Source organism: Amblyraja radiata, chromosome 32, assembly GCF_010909765.2.
Source record: "Amblyraja radiata isolate CabotCenter1 chromosome 32, sAmbRad1.1.pri, whole genome shotgun sequence".
Lineage (NCBI taxonomy): Eukaryota > Metazoa > Chordata > Chondrichthyes > Rajiformes > Rajidae > Amblyraja > Amblyraja radiata.
In genome coordinates, this window is record NC_045987.1 from 22,506,259 (window position 1) to 22,530,041 (window position 23,783).

A 23,783-nucleotide genomic window follows, 5' to 3' on the forward strand; every position below is an offset into this window, starting at 1 on the left:
TGCCTATTTCCTTCGCTCCATAGATGCTGCTGCACCCGCTGAGTTTCTCCAGCTTTTTTGTGTACCTACAAGGAATTATGTCTTGGCTACCATCAAAAATATTTGCCTCCTTCCTCACTATTTTCACAATTTACTTGGTTTTACTTGCTGAAATATTGCGACTACAAAGAGAAGTCAAGCTCACATTCTTGTTTTGTTTCCCTCCAGTAACCGAGTGCTTCCCCTTGCATCACTTTCTCCCTTTCCTGAACCTGTTGACCTCCTGCTGGACTCCAGATGCCCTCCTGAACCTTGCCCAAACAGCTGCAAAATGACCACGGGTATCTGGATGATGGACGACTGTTGGATCACAGTGGCTGCTCGGCTAATCTCTTCTCACTGAACCTCCTTGTGCATCTCTACAGTGGGAGGTTCCTGCATCGTGACCCAGGACACAAGCACTGGCAGATCTCCCCTGTGTCAAATGACCACACGCTCTCCTGCTCACATCACTGGTCAACTCATGGACTTGCTGTTGGCCTAACAAGATCAACCATTCAGTATCTGAACCATAGCCCGCCTGGGTAGCTAACAACCCAACTGTGTGAACAGTGAATTCTCCAATTTTACTAACTAACCAAACTCAACCCTCTTTCTTCCCAACCCCTTCCCTGTGTCCCATTTGGACTCTCACCCACTTTTCCCCTTCCACCTACATTCAGAACAAGGGGTCACAGTTTAAGGATAAGGGGGAAATCTTTTAGGACCGAGATGAGGAAAACATTTTTCACACAGAGAGTGGTGAATCTCTGGAATTCTCTGCCACAGAAGGTAGTTGAGGCCAGTTCATTGGCTATATTTAAGAGGGAGTTAGATGTGGCCCTTGTGGCTAAAGGGATCAGGGGGTATGGAGAGAAGGCAGGTACAGGATACTGAGTTGGATGATCAGCCATGATCATATTGAATGGCGGTGCAGGCTCGAATGGCCTACTCCTGCGCCTATTTTCTATGTTTCTATTCCTTCCTCTGGCTTCACAGTTCGCAACTCTTCTATCCATATCTCACACCTTTGATCTTTTAATCTCTGGCCTTCATCTAAACTTCTGCCCATCAAAACCCTCCCCACCATCGAAGGAATCTATCGCAGTCATTGCCTCAAAAGGCAGCCAACATCATCAAGGACCCACACCATCCTGGCCACGCACCCATCGGGCAGAAGGTACAAGAGCCTAAAATCTGTTAAATCCAGGTTCAGGAACAGCTTCTTCCCCACAGCCATCAGGCTATTAAACTCGCCAACAAACAGACTCTGAACTGTAACAGCCTATTGCACTTTATCTGCTTATTTATGTGTATATTGATCTGAACTGTTCTGTATTTTTGCTTACAATATTCTGTTGTGCTGCAGCAAGCAAGAATTTCATTGTTCTATCTGGGACACATAACAATAAACGCTCTTGATATAATCTTGATCTTCACCTATATCAACCTATCACTTGCCAGGCTTTTTTCTGCCCCATCTCTCTTCCAGCTTGCTTTCCCTCACCTCTCCCACACCATCTGTCTGAATGGTCCCAACCCGAAACGTCACCTATCCATTTTCTCCAAAGATGCCCCTGACCCGCTGAGTTACTCCAGTATCTTTTAATGTGAACCAGCAACTGTGTATCCTTGTTTCTATGGTGTATAAACCAGCTGAGTCTTACAGAATTATTTGATAATTAAACAACATTCAAATTCAAGTTTTAATCTGATATAATCACAATGTCTGTGAAATAAGGTGGAGGATTTAGTAATACTGGCCTGACAAAGCATTTCAGTGTCTTTGTGAAATCACTTGCCCTGCTGTAGGCTTATACTGCAAACGCAGGTATATGCCAGGGTGTCGGTACATCCTTGTCAGCTAGCCTTGAGTGTCATTCAGTTTTATGTAAGCTGACAACGATCATCATTTACAAACAGTGAAACTTTAATTCATTAGATAGCCTTAAAAGTAACAGGTCTGAGAGGGGACGATGAAAATAACACAAGCTTTTCTTCTTGGAGCAAAAACAAACAACTGTGGATGCCGGTTTATACAAAAAGACACAAATTGCTGGAGTAACTCAGCGGGTCAGACAGCATTTCCGGAAAACATGAATAGGTGATGTTTCGGATCGGAACCCATCTTCAGTACGAAGGGTTCCGACTCAAAACATCATCTGTCCATGTTCTCCAGTGATGTTGCCTGACCCACTGAGTTACTCCAGCACTCTGCCTTTTTCTCTTGTAATTTGAATCCTAGTGTTTCGCCAAAGAAAGTGCCCCAAGCTTGTGAGCACAACACCTGCCTACCAATGTTCTAATGGACACCAGCCTTAGTAGCACAGAAATGAGCAGTTTTACCCCAGAGGCAACAAGATACAAGGAAGAGATTCAGGAGGTCATCCCTTTGCAGCAAAAGCTGAAGTGTATTGTTGTGTTAATGAGTGGGAAGCGTTATGCTGCACCAAAGCTGCACCTGTTTGGATATTGTTAATGGTGGAAATAAGTTTCCATCCCCAGCATGGCAATAAAAGCAGAATTATCAGAAACAGATCATTTATGAAAAGATTAAAAACAGCAACATTCTTTACCACATGCTATTTGACAATTCACCGCCTAAAGTGAATTTCGACAATCTTCACTTTGCAGTTTTAAAGTTCAAAAAACTTAAAATGATGTTCTAAAGAACCTATTATTTTGGCAAGTTAGCTTGCTTAAATTTCTAAAAGCTTTTTTATGATAATCAGTAGGGTGCAGAAAGTAAAGCCATTCCTGAATAACAATGTATTACTATAACTACCTGCATGCGTTACAAATGAACACAAACCCAATCCTTCAAATGAGCCTTTCTCCCAAGTCAAAAAGCAGTTTGGAATGATTCTGCAATACCTACGACTATTCACAACAGATTTTAATTTATTTGTAATTTTGAAGCATTAAATGATAAAGTATTAACTACTCTGAAATCACCAGTGGTTAATGAATACAATTCAGTAAATTATCTGAATATTACCAACTCTGTCCCATTTATATAGTGTAAAAATGCAGCACTAATCTTTGATGGCTACAGTAACACAAGCTGTCTTTGTAAATCAATATAAATTCTGCAAAGTGACAGATCATAATCTGTAAGACACTTTAGGATATTACATGTCAACTGGGGGGTTTACCATATGAGACAGGAGGCACATTATTGCAATTGTAGAAAAACCTGTGTATGCATAACCATGCTGTATCACAGAGCCTGCAGTGCAAGTGTTTGCAGACAAACAAAATCTCTCAGGCTGAAGCTATGACTGCCCTTTAGAAAATGCTCATCTCCAAACTAACTCAAAAGACTAGTGGTACACAAAACATAGGGCTGTTATGATTATACATTACAACATAAGATATTTAGACCTTGTGTTAAGTAAACATATGCAGAATTTTATAAAGTAACGTCTTTGTCGTCAATGTGTGCAATATATTCAGCATTTCTGTTATTTTACTGCAGGATAAGATCTTGTGCAGGCGCTGGTTTTTGAAACAAAGGAGCCTTGCCTTTTGTTTAAATGCACAGTTCAGACAAGTCCGGTGCAGTGAAAAGACAGAGGTTACAATCCTAACAAACCTGACTAAATTGGAAAAAAATACTGAAAAAGTTTTGGAAACACAATCCATCAATTCTAATTTTTAAACTTTCACTTTCAGTCAACAGAAAAAGGTCCCTTGGAACTTTTATCTTCACTACAAAGTGTTCTTATCTCATGGTGGTGTCAGGAGCTTTATCTCTCTTTCAACTGACACCACAGACAATTCAGTTAAAATTGGAAAAGAATCCCACTCCAGTTGAGTAAATAAATAATCAATACTCATCTAAATGCAAATGTGAAACTAGCCCCCTCTGATAACAGGGTGCTTATCAAAGATCCAATTTTCTCCAGACAGTTGGATGCAACCAAATCACCATCATCCAGTCACAAACTAATGGATAAAAATCGTAACTAAACTGAGCAGATCACTAGAGATCAACTTAGTTGCAGGCTTTGGCCACTTCACATTTAACTAGGTTCGCTATCACTCACTTCTGGTCAGCTTTTCCTTGTTTGGATCATTCCAATCAACCGTGGCCTCCTTTTGTGGTTAATAATTATTACTTTAGGTCATTAAATCCACAGCAGCAAATGATTTAGAAGGCTGCTTGCTGAAATGAGGCAAATAAAATCTACAAACAGCAATCTTCAAGGGAGAAAGCAAAGCAACACCATTTAGTTCAATTTCCATAAGCTGGGAATCTAATATTAAGAAAATAACCAAAATACGTTTCTGTCACTGTGATTAAAATAACCACATGTGACATTAGTATGGCTGATAAATGTTATGGAAGGCAGCATGGATCACAAAAATATGTACTGAGGTTTGCTGTTCAGTTGGTTGAGAACACATCTTAAACCATTCCATGGCAATGGTGGGACAGCAGAGATAAGGCCCCAAGATGCTTGCGCGTGTCACTGCAGCTATACAAAAATCAGCCTGTGTAACATCTTGGGCTGAACCCAGAAGCAGCCCAGGTCCGGAAGATGGGGCCAGGAAATCTGAAGAAACAATTAAAGTGCCCTGTAATTTAAGTCCTAATCAAATACTTGCCACAAGGTACATGCAAGTGGAGAAGTATGTTTGCAAGGTGAGGACACCTTAATGATTTAAATTAATGATTAATGAATTAATGATTTAGAGGAAGGGATTTAAAAGAGTAACATTAGCAAATTTGCAGATGACAAAGCTTGGTGGCATAGTGAACTGTGAGGAGGATGCTATGGGGATGCAGGGTGACTTGGACAGGTTAGGTGAGTGGGCAGATGCATGGCAGATGCAGTTTAATGTGGATAAATGTGAGGTTATCCACTTTGGTGGCAAGAACAGGAAGGCAAATTGTTATCTGAATGGTGTCAAGATAGGAAAAGGGGAAGTACACCGAGATCAGTCACTGAAAGTAAGCATGCAGGTACAGCAGGCAGTGAAGAAAGCTAATGACATGTTGTCCTTCTAACAAGAGGAGTTGAGTATAGGAGCAAAGAGGTCCTTCTGCAGTTGTACAGAGCCCTGGTGAGACCACACCTGGAGTATTGTGTGCAGTTTTGGTCTCCAAATTTGAGGAAGGACATTCTTGCTATTGAGGGAGTGCAGACTAGGTTCACGAGGTTAATTCCCGGGATGGCTGGACTGTCATATGTTGAAAGAATGGAGCGACTGGGCTTGTATGCACTGGAATTTAGAAGGATGAGAGGCTATCTTATTGAAACATATAAGATTATTAAGGGATTGGACACGCTAGGGGCAGGAAACATGTTCCAGATGTTGGGGGAGTCCAGAACCAGGGTCCCCAGTTTATGAATAAGGGGTAGGCCATTTAGAACGGAGATGAGGAAAAACGTTTTCACCCAGAGAGCTGTGAATCTGTAGAATTCACTGCCTCAGAAGGCAGTGGACGCCAATTCTCTGGATGCTTTCAAGAGAGAGTTAGATAGAGCTCTTAAAGATAGCGGAGTCAAGGGATATGGGGAGAAGGCAGGACTTTTGTGTGATTGTGGATGATAAGCCATGACACAACTCAAATGGCTGAATGGCCTACTCCTGCACCTATTGTCTATTGACACAGGAAAAGAACAATAAACTGTTTAATCTGACTCCAAGAAACGCATTATATTTGAGTTTAGCAAGCTGCGATCAAAGTTAAATGTATGGCCAGATTAGATACCTTTTGTTCTAAAGAACCTGAACTTGTTTTTCAAGCTTTCAGCACCCCACTTTTTTTCCCGCTGCTCTTTCTGAATTCAGTTCAATGTGATGGAAACAAAATGCAGAGTGACAGGATTTCCAGTTGTGTCAGGGGTTTCTGACACCTGCTCCAGTGCCGTAAAACAACTCCACTTTAAACCAATTCCAGCTAACAGTCTACTGACAGCTGAAGTGATCTAGGCTGAAAACCTAACTCTCAGTAAATCTAATATAATGAATATTTTTAACATACATTATATTGCCTTGGGAAAGATACATTTCACAGTGTAAATGCTTCAACTTGCCGTGTTAATATCCATGGAAAAAGAATTGGTTTTCACTGCCAAATCAAATACACTCATGATAGTCTGCTGCTGCCTTCCAATCTATTTCAGGTACGTGCCATATATCACTGTTCAAACTATATCCAAGTTTGAGACCATCTTGTGCATATAAAAACAAAGAGCTTCTCGTAATAATTTGTTTAAAATAAAATAAGCAGCAAAGTTATTTGTAACCAAGGGATTTTTTAAGAGAATGATAGGTAGATTACTAAACAGTATTGATGGTTCTGTATAATGCACAGGAGTGTTTTTATTTAAGGAACATCCATCTGGACTCTTGCACACAGTGGGGAAAGAATCCCAACCTTCAGAAACCTCAGCACCTCAACTTTGTGCCGTTTATATCTGTTGGCAACAGCGAGCAAGACTAGAATAAAAATCTGACAGCAAAGTACAACAGATGAGGTTAAAATATTTGATTTCATTTGCAGAGTTGTGGAGAAAGGCATCACTCCAACACTTGGCAAAAGCTGGACAGAGCTGCAGAGTAAAGAGGTTAAAATGCCCTTTGCTGTAATCCCCCAACAAATCAGAAAAAGCAGTTGCTAACAATTTATTTCTCTAATGAAGTGTGACTTAATAAGGAAAGGAAAAGCCTCCCAACACAGGGCATATTATGTTCATATTTAACCAGCCCTCAAGCCAATTTTTGCTCCATATGTAGCTGCACATCAGCCTTTCTGGCAAACACACTTGGATCCAAGTCAACTCAGTAACTTAAATGTACGGAAGAGTCTTCAGCTTAACCTGCGCGCGAGAGCAAAAAGGAGAGGGTCGGAAAAGAGGAAGAAATTAAAATTTACTCAAGAAAAGCCACGACTAGTTTTTGGAACTCATCTTTTGTTGCAAAAATCTTAGGGGACAACAAGTCGGCCTGTGGCAAAAGGTTCAGTGGACAAATGTCAACCAATTCAAGCTGCGGTGGGAGGAGAAGACAAACAACAGCTGGTGCAACAATCTATTGGTTCTGGAAGGATTTATTGTTTGTTTTAACTCATTAAATACCACCCATACTCAGGAAGGTGGTAACCCTTACACAAACCCTTTCTGCTAAGTGCTCCATTGTGTCCAATACTGTTGATGAAGCCTCCTTCCCCAAGTGCTAGACATGCAACAATATTATTATTTGAAGCACAAATTAGGAAATCACTACACTCAACAATCAGCTGTCAAAAAATTCTGATAATTGGTACTCACTGCCAGCGTCAGGTATGATGGTGCTGAGCGCCACATTCACAATGAATGGCGAGCACGGAACGACCAAGGCACATGGGAATACAGAGTACAATGTAGGTCAAACAAGACCAAAGCTAATTTTACACATACAACAAGAATGCTAACTCTTGCATCCTTTACACTGACTGCAAAGGAGAAGTCAAAGCAGGAAACAGGAAACTGCAGATGCTGGTTAATACCAAAGATAGTGCTGCATTAACTCAGTGGGTCTGGCAGCATCTCTGGAGAATAAGGATGGATGACGTTTCGGGCGGCGTATGAAGAAGAATCCTGACCCAAAACGTCACACATCCTTTTACTCCAGAGATGCTGCCTGACCTGCTGGGTTACTCCAGCACTATCTTTGGTATTAACCAGCATCTGCAGTTTCCTGTTTCTACGAAAAGGCAAAGCAACTGGTGCAAAAGATCAATGATTAAGAGTAAGAAAACAAAATACGAAACAATAGAGGAGAAAATTAAGTGCAAAGGCTGAAATGAGACAGTGCAGCATTTCGGAAGAGAAACAAGGCCTCAAGAATTAACAGACAATTGAGGTACAGTGCCCTCCATAATGTTTGGAACAAAGACATCATTTATTTATATGTACACAATTTGAGATTTGTAATAGAAAAAAATCAAAATTGGTTAAAGTGCACATTGTCAGATTAAAGGTCATTTTTATATATTTTGGTTTCACCATGTAGAAATTACAGCAGTGTTTATACATAGTCCCCCTCATTTCAGGGCACCGTAATGTTTGGGACACAGCAATGGCATGTAAATGAAAGTAGTCATGTTTAATATTTTGTTGCATATCCTTTGCATGCAGTGACTGCTTGAGGTCTACGATTTTTTTCCTTTAATATAGAGAGAATTCTTCTGTCATCAGCTGTGGAGGTCTTCCTTGGCCTGCCAGTCCCTTTGCGATTAGTAAGCTCACCAGTGCTCTCTTTCTTCTTTAGCTTATGCTTGTTTTGGTGGTTAGTTCCCTTCAGTTTTCTCTTCAGCATATAAAAGGCATGCTCAATTGGGTTCAGATCGGGTGATTGACTTGGCCACTCAAGGATTGACCATTTTTTAGCTATGAAAAACTCCTTTGTTGTTTTAGCAGTATGTTTGGGATCATTGTCTTACTGTAGAATTAACCTCCGGCCAATGAGTTTTGAGGCATTTGTTTGAACTTGAGCAATGAGGATGCGTCTATACACTTCAGAATTCATTATGCTACTACCATCAGCAGTTGTATCATCAATGAGGATAAGTGAGCCAGTACTTCAGCAGCCCTACATGCCCAGGCCATAACACCCCCACCACCGTGTTTCACAGATGATCTTGGGCAATTCCTTCTCTCCACCATATTTTGCGCTTGCCATCACTCTGATATAAGTTAATCTTTGTCTCATCTGTCCACAAGACCTTTCTCGAGAACTGTGGTTGCTCTTCTAAGTACTTCTTGGCAAACTGTAACCTGGCCATCCTATTTTTGCGGCTAACCAGTGGTTTGCATCTTGCAGTGTAGCCTCTGTATTTCTGTTCATGAAGTCTTCTGCGGACAGTGGTCATTGACAAATCCACATCTGACTCCTGAAGAGTGTTTCTGATCTGTCGGACAGGTGTTTGGTGATTTTTCTTTATTATAGAGAGAATTCTTCTGTCATCAGCTGTGGAGGTCTTCCTTGGCCTGCCAGTCCCTTTGTGATTAATAAGCTCACCAGTGCTCTCTTTCTTCTTAATGGTGCTCCAAACAGTTGAATTTGGTAAGCCTAAGGTTTGGCTAATGTCTCTAACAGTTTTAATTCTTGTTTCTCAGTCACATAATGGCTTATTTGACTTTCATTGGCACAACTTTGGTCCTCATGTTGATAAACAGCAATAAAAGTTTCCAAAGGTGATGGAAAGACTAGGTGCTGAGAGCTCTCTTATACCTGCATTAGGGAGGCATTTAAACACACCTGAACAATTACAAACACCTATGAAGCCATGTGTCCCAAATATTATGGTGCCCTGAAATGGGGGGACTATGTATAAACACAGCTGTAATTTCTACGATATAAAAAATACCTTAATAAAATCTGACAATGTGCACTTTAACCACATATGATTTTTTCTATTAAAAATCTCAAATTGTGGAGTACAGAGGCAAATAAATAAATGATGGGTCTTTGTCCCAAACATTATGGAGGGCACTGTAAATCAGATTAAAACAAAAGTCCAATATGGGTTAATTGATTCTGACCCTGTGCTGTTCGTGCAGAGTTTGCTCGTTTCCTGGGTGGATTTTTGCGGCGTGCTCCGATATCCTCCCACAACAGACATGTGTAGCTTAATTGACTGCTGTAAGTTACCCCTTAGTGCAGTTAAGTGGCAATGGATGAGGAGTTGGACACGTGAAGGAGAATACTGGTAGGATTGCTCTGTTGGAAACTGACATTGGCCCAACGGGTCAATTAGTCTCCTCCTGAGATGTCGTAAGTAATAGATGGTCACAGATGGAGGCAGAGTAATATGACAATCAATTCTGCATTTTTAGATAAAATCCTGTACTGTTGAACCACAATTGTAACATTCTCAATTCAAATATCAGTGAGTGTATCTTTGCCATTTAAATATCAGTGAACATATTTGTGTGTAAAATTATACAAGTCTCACCAAATATATTTCTTGCCCAATTGCCCTATGCAACTACAAAAAATGTTGACACAAAATGCTGGAGTAACTCAGCGTGATAGGCAGTATTTCTAGGGAGAGGAGGGTTTCGACCCGAAACATCACCCATTCCTTCTCTCCAGAGATGCTGTCTGTCCCGCTGAGTTACTCCAGCATTTTGTGTCTATCTTCAGTTTAAACCAGCATCTGCTGTTCCTTCCGAAACAGAAAGTTTTTGCCCGTGATGGTTAGTAATTTGATAAATTATTTTTTTTGAAAAAAATTATACCATAACCAATGAAACGAGATAATTACTCTGATTCACTTACACGTCCTTAAAACTCGTCATCTCTTTCAGAATAAATATTTGTGTAAAAAATAAATGAACTTGCACATTCACGACTAATTTGCTTTAAATTTCCTGCTGTTGGCTTGTTTATCTCCAATGTTTAAAGGTCTTTCAGTTCCTTGGTTCTGGTTTAAGGAATATAAATACAAAGCAAAATATAGAGCAAAACCAATACTAACTCCATTTAGGAATTAATCTAGCTGTGTTATGTTTCATTTTGCGAAAAGAACTTGCCCTTCCAGCTACAAATATTGGTGGCGTGTATTCATGGATGTAATTTAACAGCACAAATAAGGCCTGTTTATTCACTGTATCTCCAGGCACAAAGAATGGAGGATCATCTAACGTTCATGAACCAGCACATCTACACTATTGAATTTCAATGAATCCACTTTAGGCACTGACTGATATAACTATGGCTCTATCATATCAGGAGGGACCTGGTGCAAGTTGCTTTATATGTTGCTGAAAATCTAATTTTCATTTGTTTTAATTTTAAACTTCTTTACTTTATCTTTCGTGCACGAGGATAGCGGTTACTTCCAATGGTAACATTTCATTTGAGTGGGATAATCTGGTGTTCACAAGCGAGATAATGAAGATCTGTTCACTCTGAACTTAGCCTCAAGTAAATTCAGCATTTTTAAATTAAAAAGTTTTTTCCAAACTTTTTCTCCAGTTCCAATTAATCACAGAGATCGCATATGCCTCTAATCTGTAACATCAAGTACCAACACTGGTAAATATTTCCGATAACAGCGGTAATTTCATAAATCTAGACCAAATTGGAAATGATGTGTTACACAATGGTTTTTAATGTACCATGGAAAGAGAAGAGGATTAAAGTGAATTATTCGTTATGTTTACGAATAGTTTCAAAGCAATACTCTTTAAATTGAAGGGTTCTTCTTTTCTACACTTTTCCAAATTAATGACATAGAGAAGATAGAATCTGTTGTTTATCAAAAGCAGATGTTTTATGTTACAACTGATGATATAAAAGGATTATTCATGTTGGGAGTGAAGATAGTTGATTACAGAGTGAATAGTTGATAGTTGAAGACAGTTCATAACTATGGAAAATGCAGATCATGTCTCCAAAAAAGCTGGCTTCCAATCAAGACCGTATGTATTCATAATGTAACAATTCCTCATAAATCTACGAGCTGCCTGACATTAAAATAAACTCTTAGCACACTTATTCGAATACAAGATGCCATTAAATCCAGTCATAAAAGCTCAATGCAAATATATCCAAAGCTGGGCAAGAATCCAATGGAACACTGCACAAACAGGGCAGAACATTCAACTCCAGTGCCAAAAGTTTGGATAGAGCCATTAGTAGATCCGTGGAAGCAGTGTTTATGATTTTTAAAAGCAGAAGTAGATCAATCTGTGATAAAGGGGTTGGCGATTACTGGGGACAGAATAGAATGCAGTGTTGATGTTACGATCAGAACAGCCACAATGGTATTAAACGGCAAAGCAGATTCAAGGGAATGAGTGGCTTGCTCCAGTCCGTAATTTGAATGTGTCAATGACTTTTGGTTATTTGTTATACATCGACCCTTCTTGCCCTTACTGGGACTTACATGCAGAGATAAAACAGACTAGATGAATAACTGGAATTGCCATCGGCAAGGGTAATTTTTATCATCTCTCAAATTTGAAAATGCCACTCAAAGCTTTGGGACAAGTTCCATCTTCGGGCTGGGGAAACAGTGGGGCGGAATGGACATTCCTAAATGATTTTCTTTCAAAAAAGATTGGACAGATGAACAGATGTAATTTAAGAAAACTTTGGTCTTGGCCCTCTGCACCAAAAACTTAATAATGCAAGGAAAATTTGTATTTTGATCTACACACTTAATCTAACTATGAACATTTTAACTCCCTTATGCAAGGCAGGTCAGTAATATAACATATTTTTCATAATAATCATTCAAATTCCTCGAGCATCTGAAACACAGTTGAACTGAAGTATCTGATTTCAGATCTGTAGGAAAGAAATGCAGATGCTGGTTTAAAACAACGAGACACAAAAAGCTGGAGTAACTCAGCGGGTCAGGAGGCGATGTTTCGAGTCGTGCCCCTTCTTCAGAATGAGAGTCAGGGGAAAGGGAAATTAGAGATATAGAACGAATGGAATATATGCAAAAAGTAACGATGATCAATGAAAGGCTATATCTCTCATTTCACTTTCCCCTGACCCTCAGTCTGAATATGGATCTCAATCCGAAACAGCACCTACTCCTTTTCTCCAGAGATGCTGTCTGACCCGCTGAGTTACCCCTGATTTTTGTGTCAATCTGGTTTCAGATGCTCAATAAAGCCAATTCCCACCACTCATCAAGACTGAATACTCATGCTGCACCACCACCTCCACCCATAGTCATCCCCATCACTACACAAACCCTCAGCCATAGCTTTACCGAGAAGCTCACCTTCCACAACACCAGTTTCATCAGCCTGCGTAAAGTACAACTTTTCAGTAAACTATTTTCACTTCGCAATTTAGTTCCAAGCATTGTGACAAAGAAACTAAAATAATGTTTCTTCTGCCTAGAATCGATGAATCTTTGCAATTCCCCATTCTGGAGGGCTGTGCAGGCTCAGTCATGGAAGACATCAATAGGTTTCTGGACACTGAGGGAATCAAAGGATACGCGGATTGGGTAGGACAACGGATTCCAGTAAGAACTTTACCCATAATCTACCCATTACCCACCATCAATTGCTGGCCAGACTCTCAGGGCACAATGGCCTTCTCCTGCTTCTGGTTCTTACACTTGAGAAACCTTCAAATGTCACTTCAAAACCACTGTCCACATAAATGTCCTTCCTTAAGGGCCTGTCCCACTATACGAGTTTACCCAAGTGCTCCCCCGAGTTTAAAAAAAAAATCAAACTCGTGGTAAGTACGTAGAATGTACGTAGCGGGTACGTCGGAGCTCAGGACGTCTCTTAGCGGCTCCCAACGCTAACGGCAGGTACTCGGGAAACACGGTAAGCTCGTGAAGTTTTTTCAACATGGTGAAAAATGTCCACGAGAGCCCCGAGTACCTACGAACGGCTATTACCGTAATTCTCCGTGTTCGAATCAGAGGAAACTCGGGAGAACTCTTGAATTACCTCGTACAGTGGGACAGGCCCTTTACCCTTAATTCCAACCGATGCACTTTTCAGTGCAAAACACCGATATATTTAACTGAATTTAAAAAGTTATGGAAAAGTTGTTTTTCAAATGTTTGAAACTACAGTCACAGATTGGTGCAACTTTTAAGATTTAAGTAACTTTTAAGAAAACAAAGGAACTCAAGTTGTAAATATTTTAATGCAAGCATAAACATTTCACGATAATTGAAGGATTGCTTGGAATAATGCAATTGGAATAAGCATTGCTACTGAGTACTGGAAAAAGTGCAGCAGAGAATTGTAGTCACTGAACGGCACCTCTGCCTTCAGAGATGTTAACCTATAGGGAACCTCACTTTCAAAAGGGAAAAAAAAAATCATCGAAACCTGCCAAAAAAAGCTTGAAAACATTCACCCTTGGGTACTGGATCACTTACATGACTGAAGTCACTCTCCCATTTATATTGCAAGAGGCTGTTGCTAAGCTGGGACAGTGCCAGCTCAAATTCTGCCAGGAATAAATCAGTGTCACCAGCTGAAGCACATAACTTTGTATCAATTTTCATTGCTATTATTTGAAGTTATAAGGCTAGTAGAAAATGTCTAACGGGCTGGGATCAGCAGTTGCAGTGATGGTGAAAGCGGCAGAGTTTTCTGTCACAATGCCACGCTGCCGACTGTAAGCTCAGGATTTCCAAGCGTGCATAGTTTAATGCGGGAATCCCAATATTGCTGTCAGCTATTCAGTCTTCCTCCACGGGGCGCACAGCTTGCAGCCTTCACTACGTAATCATGGGAATCACCGAGATGACAAAAACAAACTAATCTCATTGTGAATTGCCCTTAAAATGCATTTTGCTTTGTTGTGATATATAGAGCGGAGAACATAGAAAAGCACGGCGTAGGAACTGGCCCTTCGGCCCATAATGTCTGTGCTGAACACGATGTCAAGATAAACTAATCTCTGCCTACACACGATCCCTTCATTCCCTGCGTATCCATGCACCTATCTAAAAGCCTCTTAAACGCCACTATCTTATCAACCTCCACCCACCACCTCTGGCAGTGCATGCTTGGCACCCTCCACCCTCTGTGTGTAAAAAAACAAAACTTGCCCCGCATTTCTCCTTCAAACTTTACCCCTCTTTTTAAAGCTATGCCCTCTAGTTTTTGATATTTAAAGCTATGCCCTCTAGTCTTTGATATTTTCACCTTGGGAAAACGGCTCCAACCGTCACATGAATTGAATGTCACATTGTTATTAACCTGCCAGCACCATGGCCTAAAATACTACATTCGTAAATTCATTTCCCTCAGGTAAAAAAGAAATTGCAAAATGTTTTTTTTTTTTGTGTGGAATTTCAGCTTTCAACAAAAGCTCATGTGCAAACTCCAAAATCAATTGAGATATATGTTGAGAATATTTCTTGATAATTTTCTGACTGATAATTCTTCAATGTAACAGGTTGTACAGTGACCTTGTTGAGGCCGATGTTGCTCTGCTGAAGGTCTTACAGCAACTGGTGCTGGAGAAATGGAAGTCTGCTCCAGAAATCTAGCCTGTTCCTTACAAGGTGTCTGTACAGTTGACAAGATGGTTCAGCTGTTATCAGGCAACCAAACCATCCTTTCAACAACTAGAGAATGGTACTACGCTGCTATATATCTCACTGGAGACCCTTGGACTACCTTTAATAGGACTTAGACAAAAGTGCTGGAGAAACTCAGCGGGTGCGGCAGCATCTATGGAGCGAAGGAAATAGGCTACGTTTTGGGCCGAAACCCTTCTTTAGGACTTTAATAGGACTTTACTGGACTTTATCTTGCACAAAATATTATTCCTTTTATTGTGTATCTTTACACAATGGATGGCTCAATTGTAATCATGTATAGTCTTTCCGCTGACTGGCTAGCAAGCAACAAAAGCTTTTCACAGTACCTCCTTACACAAGTGACAATAAACTAAACTGAACTAAAGCTGCTTTGTCCCCAATCAGAAACTACAGACCAATCAATAGCACTAGTTGGGTTCTTGTGGTCACTGACTGCTCCTCAGCAAGAAGTTCTCCAATACTCCATGCTGCACAGGAGCCTCAGTCCCTCAGTCACTTTCCTTTGCTCTTCCACAATTCAACTGAGTACACATTTCCCCTTTCCCCACCACAGCTCCACTTTGAAGTCCTTTATTTTCTCTCTGACTACTTAGTCCTTCAGCAAAACACAAAGTGCTGGAGGAACTCAGCTGGCCAAGCAGCATCTGTGGAGGGAACAGACATGCGGCATTTCGGGTCAGGGCCCTTCTTCAGACCCAAGAGGAGTCCCGGCCTGAAACATCGTCAGTCGATTCCCTCCACAGATGCTGCCTGACTCGTTGCGTTCCTCCAGCACTTTACATTCTACTCAAAATTCTAGCATCTGCCGTCTCGAGTCTCTACTACTTCCGTTGTCACTGCCCAATCCACAATGTTACAAAACCTCACATAGTTGTATTTTCTTCCACCACACTCACCCAAAATGGCACAGGAGAAACATATTTGTTCACAATTGTACTGGTAGAAATGACCATCACTGTCTTCAAGGAGACCAAGTACCTTCTTCACTTCAAGATAATCTGCAACTGCACTATATGACATTATAACCAGATAAAGTTGAATAGACTCGAAACAGAACGAGCAGATCAAAACTGGGCATCCATGAGGCTGCGAGGATCAGCAGCAACAATGTACACGGCACAATGTGTAACCTCATGGCTTGATGTGACCCTCAGTCCATCATGACTAGGGAGCCAGGTCATGAACCCTATTTCAATGAGTGCCAGAAGGCACGCAAGAAACATCACCACACACATCCAAAGCTGAGGGACCAAGCCCCCTGAGGCTGCACCTCAGGACTGTGAGAGAGTTAAACAGGGCACACAGTGGGGTGATCTCACAGCCAATTGATCAGAGTGACAATCTGCAGCTCTAACCCATTTGGGTTGTGAATGGTGGCAAATAATTTAAAAGGTGACAGGATAAAGAGCCTCTAGAAATTATCCTTACCACCACACATTGGAAGGCAGTGTCCAGTGAACAGGGGAAGCTGAAGCACTGGCAACCATGTTCAGCCAAATGCCTGCTGAGATCTCTATGGTCGCAGAAGCCAGTCTTAGTCCTGCCACACAATATCACAAAGGAGCGGAATGCCAGTGTGATAAAGGAACAGCACGGTTTGGCTCAAGGCACAGCTGGATTGATAGCTCTCACTGGATAGAGGCACAGCCCTGAAGACCAGTGCCCCACAACCAGACCAGGCCAGGCCAAACTGTGCCAGGCCAAGCCAAGTGGCTTCGTCATGGTACTGGCATTCACCTAACCATGCACAGAGCTCTGTCCTGGTTACAAAGTGCAGAGCAAACGAATTCCAGCTCATTGCTACTCAATCAGTCCACACTCAGTCCTCAGTGATTGAAAATAATGTCAACAGGGATATCAGGTGGATTTTAGTTGAAATGTTCTCGCCAATGTCCTGTTTGGCTTTCATCAGCATACACTGTGCCAGATATCATCGCATTCTTGGATCAAAGAACCAAACTCCAGAGATGAGGTGCGTGTGATAGCCCCCCGTCATCATGACAGAATCTAACCAAGCCTGGCACGAAGAATTCCTGGTTTAACTGATCAATGGGCCTCAAGCAAAAACTACGTGAGATCATGCTGTACACAAGAGATGAATGCAGTTGTTGCAGTTGATCACTGCAGCCCAACTTCATCATGGCAGGGCTGTGACTACAAGCACAGGTGAGAGCATGTCACACAAGTCATGTCACTCAAAGCCTTTCCATCTTAAATTTGTCAACGGGAAGAATAAGGGCAGCAGGTACCAGGTAAGGATACCACATGCAAGTTCCCTTTCAAGATACATTTCCAAGTCAGGATGATGACATACATCACTATTCATGCCCCCAGCAGCACTGTGCAAATACCTTTAGCAGAATAACTACTGCAGAAGTTGGCTCACTACCATCCCTAGAAGAGTAATTAGCATCCTTATAAGAACAAGAACAAAAAGCCCTGGATTTCCCCCTAAAAGCCATGTCCTAAAATATGAATATAGAAAACAACAAATTACTAAATTAGCCTCTCCCTGTAGTGTACAACAAACTGCCTGTCTGAAAGCAGTGAGCCCTTTGTTCTTGCCTCTCCCCAATGGCATCTATCGAGATAACATAGTTGCTGGCTTATCAGTGAAAACCCCCCACTATCGAAGCATTTAAACACCAAATGTCAAAATAAGATCACTTCAATTTTAAGCAACTACTCAAAAGCTCGAGTTTGAATCAAAATATGAAAAAAATTAAAATCTAGAATGCTTTAGACTTCAATACAATTTGATACATTGTTACTCAATAACCACAACAATTTGCTGAAACTCGCAGATCTCTATTGGAGGCAGGCTTCACCACTGAAAGGAAGGAAACCCACTGAACTCCACTACCCGGGATTCCCCCACAGCACAATCATTTGTGTAGGTTCTATATTGATTTAAATATATATATATATTCATGCATTCCCTCGAGGGTAATTTGGCAACCACTAAATGCCATGAGATCAAAGCTTCTCTATATTTGTTAAAACATTAAAATACTTGTGCATATTTATTTCTGAATCCCCAGCAGGTCTCTGCCGAACTTGCTTTCCATCACTGACTTCACCGAACCATGATGCAGTTTAGATCAGCACTTCTGCTTTATCTGTAAGCCATTTTCCACCAGTGACTGCCAGGAAAGCCATCAACCAAAAACCCAAACACGTCCACTGAGACAACACTCTTTGGATTTATCCAACGTGACTGCTTCTAATTAAATATCTGCCGTAACAGCTTCCTTTGCACATTCATCTTGTGCTGTAGAGAAGAGATCCCTGCAATTAGGTACCATTGTTCACTTTTTATTTAAACTTCTCCCCCAAAGTTCTGACACAAGACATGTAGACTACTATGATACAGTACTTCCATTAACCCCCTACTGCTTTCACTGGTGTGGCTGTTGTTGTTTATAAAGCTGCTCCATGAAGTAATGATAGTTACAGATGCTTTCTTTGTCCTTACCTTTAGAACCAGGGTAAGAGAATCAATTTCAGGCATATAAAATGTTGAAGAATGCTTAGAAGTATAACTAAGCTTTAACTAAAAGTAATCATCCAACATAAATTTTAGCCACCAACATAATTTCATATAATCATAGTTGGTGGCTAAATTGAGAATTGACAGACAAACATCTTGTTACTGAGGTGTATTCCCCTTTGTAGAATATACCTTTGCAGTACACAGAATGGCCCATTGTTGCAAACAATTGTTAGCTCTTACGTCACCAAGTCAAACATTTTGCAAGGATTTATCCAATGTGTGGATAAATTAAGTTGTGGAGTTGAGGAAGAAATAAAATAACCTCTATTGATATGGAACCTTTTCAAAATAAAATCTGAAGAGACCATTGAATGATTGACAAATAGCTGAGGATGCATATTTATACCATTCAAATCTGTAATTTCCACAAACGTTTTCTGGGCAAGAGCAATTGAACAATTGAGAATCAACATTCCACACATGGAGTCACATTTGAGAAATGATTCTGGGCCGGATTCTGTGCGGGTCAAATCGCAGGCTAGAACCAGCTGGTCCCATGTGGAACCCACTGCACTTCCCACCTCAAGAACAATCAAGTTTGAATCTCCAAACTTTAGGGCTCCTCTTCGCTGGTTACCCTTCCATGGTCTTATGATGTCAGGGTACAGTGTAAACTTGCTCGCGTCTCATCACTCAAACACAAACGAGCATCTGCTGAACCTGCACCAGGCAAGAGCAGCACGCTCGTTGTCATGGATAGGAATCGATTCAAGAAACAAGTGTGCTACTCAACAGACATTTTTGAAGTAACTAAGCTTAAACTAAATCATTTGTTTCTTTTGTTCTTACATGTAGTGATATCTCAGATATAGTGAAAAACTGTTCTGCATGTTAACCAGACAAATCATACTATACTCAAGTACATGAGGTAGTGCCAAAAAATGTAAACAATGCACAGAATATCATGTTACCGCTTCAGAGCATCATGTTACCTTGCTACCGCAAGAACAAGGTAGATTGGATGATCAGAAATTCATCCATAGCATACAAGAGGTTTTAATTGTTCGGTTTTAATTATTGTTCATTTGTAAGTTTACGAATGTTTCATATATTAGCAAATGGTTAGGAGTTCCATGGTGTCTTCGTATGTGGCTTTATATGGGAAAGGTATTCTCCATTTACATTGTCTAGCCTAACAGAGGAGTTTAGGTGTGCTAAGGTGAGGTTAGAGTTGCAATTATCAGGGAGTAATGATACCTTAGTTAGTAATCTGGTGCTAAGTGTAACCAGAGGGAGGAAGTGGAACTCAAGGCAGGCAGTAGAAGAAGCAAGAGCAGCTCAGAGGCAAGGGAAAGGAGACTTGGGGCTCAGCACAGTGAAACCAGTGTGGAGTAAGGCAGGTCCAACAGAGAGGAGGAAATTGATTGTAGAGCAGGTACGTCGTCAGTGAGCCTGCCTGTTATGGTCAGTTAGTCAGTGGATAGTGTATTTAATAGAACTGCCGGTGCCTTGGGAGAACTTAGTGGATGAGACTTATGAAAGGAAAAGGCTTAGATACGTAGAGTTGGCAGCAGAAGTTCAGCAGCAAGGATGGAGAGCAAGAGTACGTCCTGCAGAGGTGGGTTGTAGAGGTTCCATAGTGAGATCGACCACCTCGCTATTTGGAGTGCCAGGGATTCGTGGACAGAGTTGGTGTCAGACTATAAGCAAATGTCAGAGGCAGCAGAGCAAGGCAGTAGGTGGATTTGATGGAGAAAAAAGGGTCAAGAAGGAACTGCAGATGCTGGAAAATCGAAGGTAGACAAAAATGCTGGAGGAACTCAGCGGGTGCGGCAGCATCTATGGGGCGAAGGAAATGGGCAATGTTTCTGGCCGAAGAAGGGTTTTGGCCCAAAACGTTGCCTATTTCCTTCACTCCATCGATGCTGCCGCACCCGCTGAGTTCCTCCAGCATTTTTGTCTACCTAAGAAATAGTGTCAGTTGGGGGCAGAAAGGAAACGTATGACATTCAGTATGTGCATTTCTTTGTAATTGTAGTCTGTGCTAGTGTTAAGTCTTATGCAAGGGCGATATTTGTGGTGTTACAAGTTTAATGTTGGGATAGGATTAGTGGAAGATAGGATGCAGGTGTTTAGAATGTGTTAGAGTGAGCTGATTGACTGCAGCTTCCTTTATTTAGTAGATACAGTACTGGTATTGAGGGGGTTGGTCTGGGACACCAGAACCAACTGTTGAGCCTGTCCGAGGTGTTGAGGGTCTAACTCAACAAAACACCAATGAAGAGAGGTGCTCACTTGATAACCCCCATGATACACTTGCATCTACAGGATTTGTTTACAAAAAAAAAAAAGAGAATTAATATGTAGGTAGCTGGGGTTTGTTTTTTTTTGCATATGGAGTCATTTATTGTCAGTTGGTGTATTTAGTTAAATAATACTTTTGTTTTGGGTTTGGTTTTGGAGAGAAGTGGAGAACAGGGGAGAGAAAAGACTTTGCCTTCCATCACAGTGGGTCACTGTGATGGATGTTTGTGTGAATTAAATTGTGTGTATGTCTAGGAAATTGTCTTTGTTTGTATGGCTGTGGAAACAGAATTTCGTTTGAGCCTCACTGAGGCTCAAATGACAATAAATTGTATTGTATTGTATTGGTTTTCTTAGTTGAGCGCTTATCCTGGAGTTATAGCATGTACTTTGTGTTTTAATTGTAATTCAGGGGGATAGTGCAAGAATGTAGCATTTAGCTACATTTCAGCCATCAATGTATTGAATTGTTAAAGCAGTACAAGCAGCTGACTAGTTTCTATTTCTAATGTTCTAGTGTTAAGTATTCACAGTGCAACATTAGGTAGCCAGCTAAACCTGAATGGTGGCTTAGCTGCCTGTCAATGTTTATCAGTGCTTCTGTGGCTAGTACATTCTCTGCTTCCACTTCTCCAACATCTCCCATCCCTATCGTACCACAGGCTCTGCTACTTCGAATTGGGGATGCTCCAGGCAACAATTTGAATTAGATAGATCAGGTAAAGGCAAGTCTGTAATGAACACACGGGGCAGCACAGTTAACAAATTCTGGTCAGAAGGTAGTCCTTAACAGTACTTACAGTACCAACTTACAGAAGGTAGTATTAATAGCCATAAATATCAGAAATATTTAAAGAGTGTTGAGTAAAGCACAGCTTTGTTTTCTGTTGAGCACATGGTGGTGATGAGTGGCCCATGATGGAGTCACTCCAGGGACCACAGCACCTGACAAGGTGTCAGGGACCAATGCAGTTAAACTTCTGCCACCAGCCCAAATGAGGCTGGACAGGCAGAGATCATTGTTGACTTCACGACTGTCCCGCCAGTATTTAGATATGATGATCAGAAAGTGCAGCTGGTTAAAGAAAAAAAGTTTGCTCTCCTTCACCACTGAGGTGAGATTACTCAAGGATATTTTGCTTCTTCACTTTTAGTGCTAGTTTTAGTGTGGTTACTCAGAAATACTTGGTCAGTCATCTATGGCCTTAAACAATTGATGTAAACAATGGTTCACACCAATTGTTGAAGGCGATACATGACTGACCAAGTATTCCTGAACAACCACACTTAAACTAGCACTAAAAGGGAAAAGACTTGCCAGCTACTTGCATGCTGAGGCAGGACTTTTGTCAAAGTATGACTGAAGGAATGGGAAATTTAATAGATCTGCACTGTAATCATAGTGTCTTTATTGCTCTCTTTACCAGCAAAGTCATGAAGCAAATTCCAAAACTTAAAATTGCATATCTTTCATTCATTGTTCTTTATCTCTCCACATCACCGTGTATATCTTTCGTTTCCCTTATCCCTAACCAGTCTGAAGAAGGGTCTAGACCCGAAACGTCACCCTCTCCTCTCCAGAGAAGCTGCCTATCCCACTGAGTTACTCCAGCTTTTTGTGTCTATCTTCGGTTAAAAAATATTGAGAGAAGTTTGAGAGAACTTGTACAATTTTTATTCATAAAATGGGATTATGAGTATCACTTTGAACTGCAGCATTTAGTACTGTTTGTGCTTTGCAATTTAAAGAGAAGTCAACATTCATCAACTGCGCTGTGGGCCTGGAGTTACATCGAAGGCAAACAATATACTTTCTTAAAGGAGATAAGAACAAGAGGCTAATTTCATCATTGATAACATGTGCTTGTTTTTTTTGTTTTTTAATCACAGCACCAGTAACTGAATGTAAAGGGCCCATCTTTATGATAACCAAATGTGCTTTAATCTCAAAGTCTCTCGACTTTGTTCAATGTTTGAATTAAGCAACAAACTAAGTCCATATTCTGGTATCTTTAAACTATGTGCTGTTTGGTCACAAGTGCAACAATAAAAATTATCATTGCATGAAAAACATTTTGGTTTATTTTCAGATGGCCACATTTATTTGTACATATAACAACTTCCTACAGAATAAATTTCAGAGAAAAATCATTGTGGCAGTATGAATGACCAATAAATTGGTAATGAGAATTTTAACTGAAAAATAAAAGTTGTTTCAAAGTAACAATCTTTACAAAACATTTCTAGGATGTCAAGGATTATTAAGCAATTAAATCACTGCTCTTTAAACAACTGTTATGAAATAAAACAAAAATCTCTTTCATAAAGGAAGTAAAACTGGCACTAAACAATGAAGCAATGTTCAGTGCAGCTTTGGTCAGGGTCAAATGGGCCAACATATCCTCCAGTACGAAACATATGCTCAAGGAAAATAAGTAAACTTTGAAATCATTGAACTCGTTCATCACAGATCAATTAAACATATTGATTGCTAACCTCTGAGCCTTTAATCAATAGGATTGAATGTCATTTAGTTTGTACAGGTTATTCGGAGAGGTGAACTTAGTATTTTACCCTGCAGTGAAGTGTTCATTTTAAGCTCATTAATTCAAATCCTTAAACTGAAGAACACCTTATGATAGCTCTGTGGATGAATTGATTGGGACATATAGACTACTATTTCACCACATTTTGCACACTTCAACATTTTTTTTCCTTTCAGCTGAAGGACACCCAAGTGAGATATGAGCTTTTCAATGACACAGGACACACTTGCTGTTGTGAAAAACTGCTGGTCTCACTCTTTTCTTTGCCAGGACTGATGAAAATTATCACGAGGCTGACTGGCTGACTTGATTTTCTTTTTGAATGCTTTGAAAAAACTTTATTTTTTATTTTTTAAAAGCTACGTCAACAACAATC

The 23,783-nt window shown here is 40.6% G+C and overlaps 1 protein-coding gene across 5 annotated transcripts in view; it reads right to left on the reverse strand.

Moving 5' to 3' along the window:
- Positions 1 to 23,783, reverse strand: part of mapkap1 (MAPK associated protein 1) — a 244,695-nt gene that overhangs the window by 65,511 nt on the left and 155,401 nt on the right. The gene's annotated exons all lie outside the window — the stretch shown is intronic.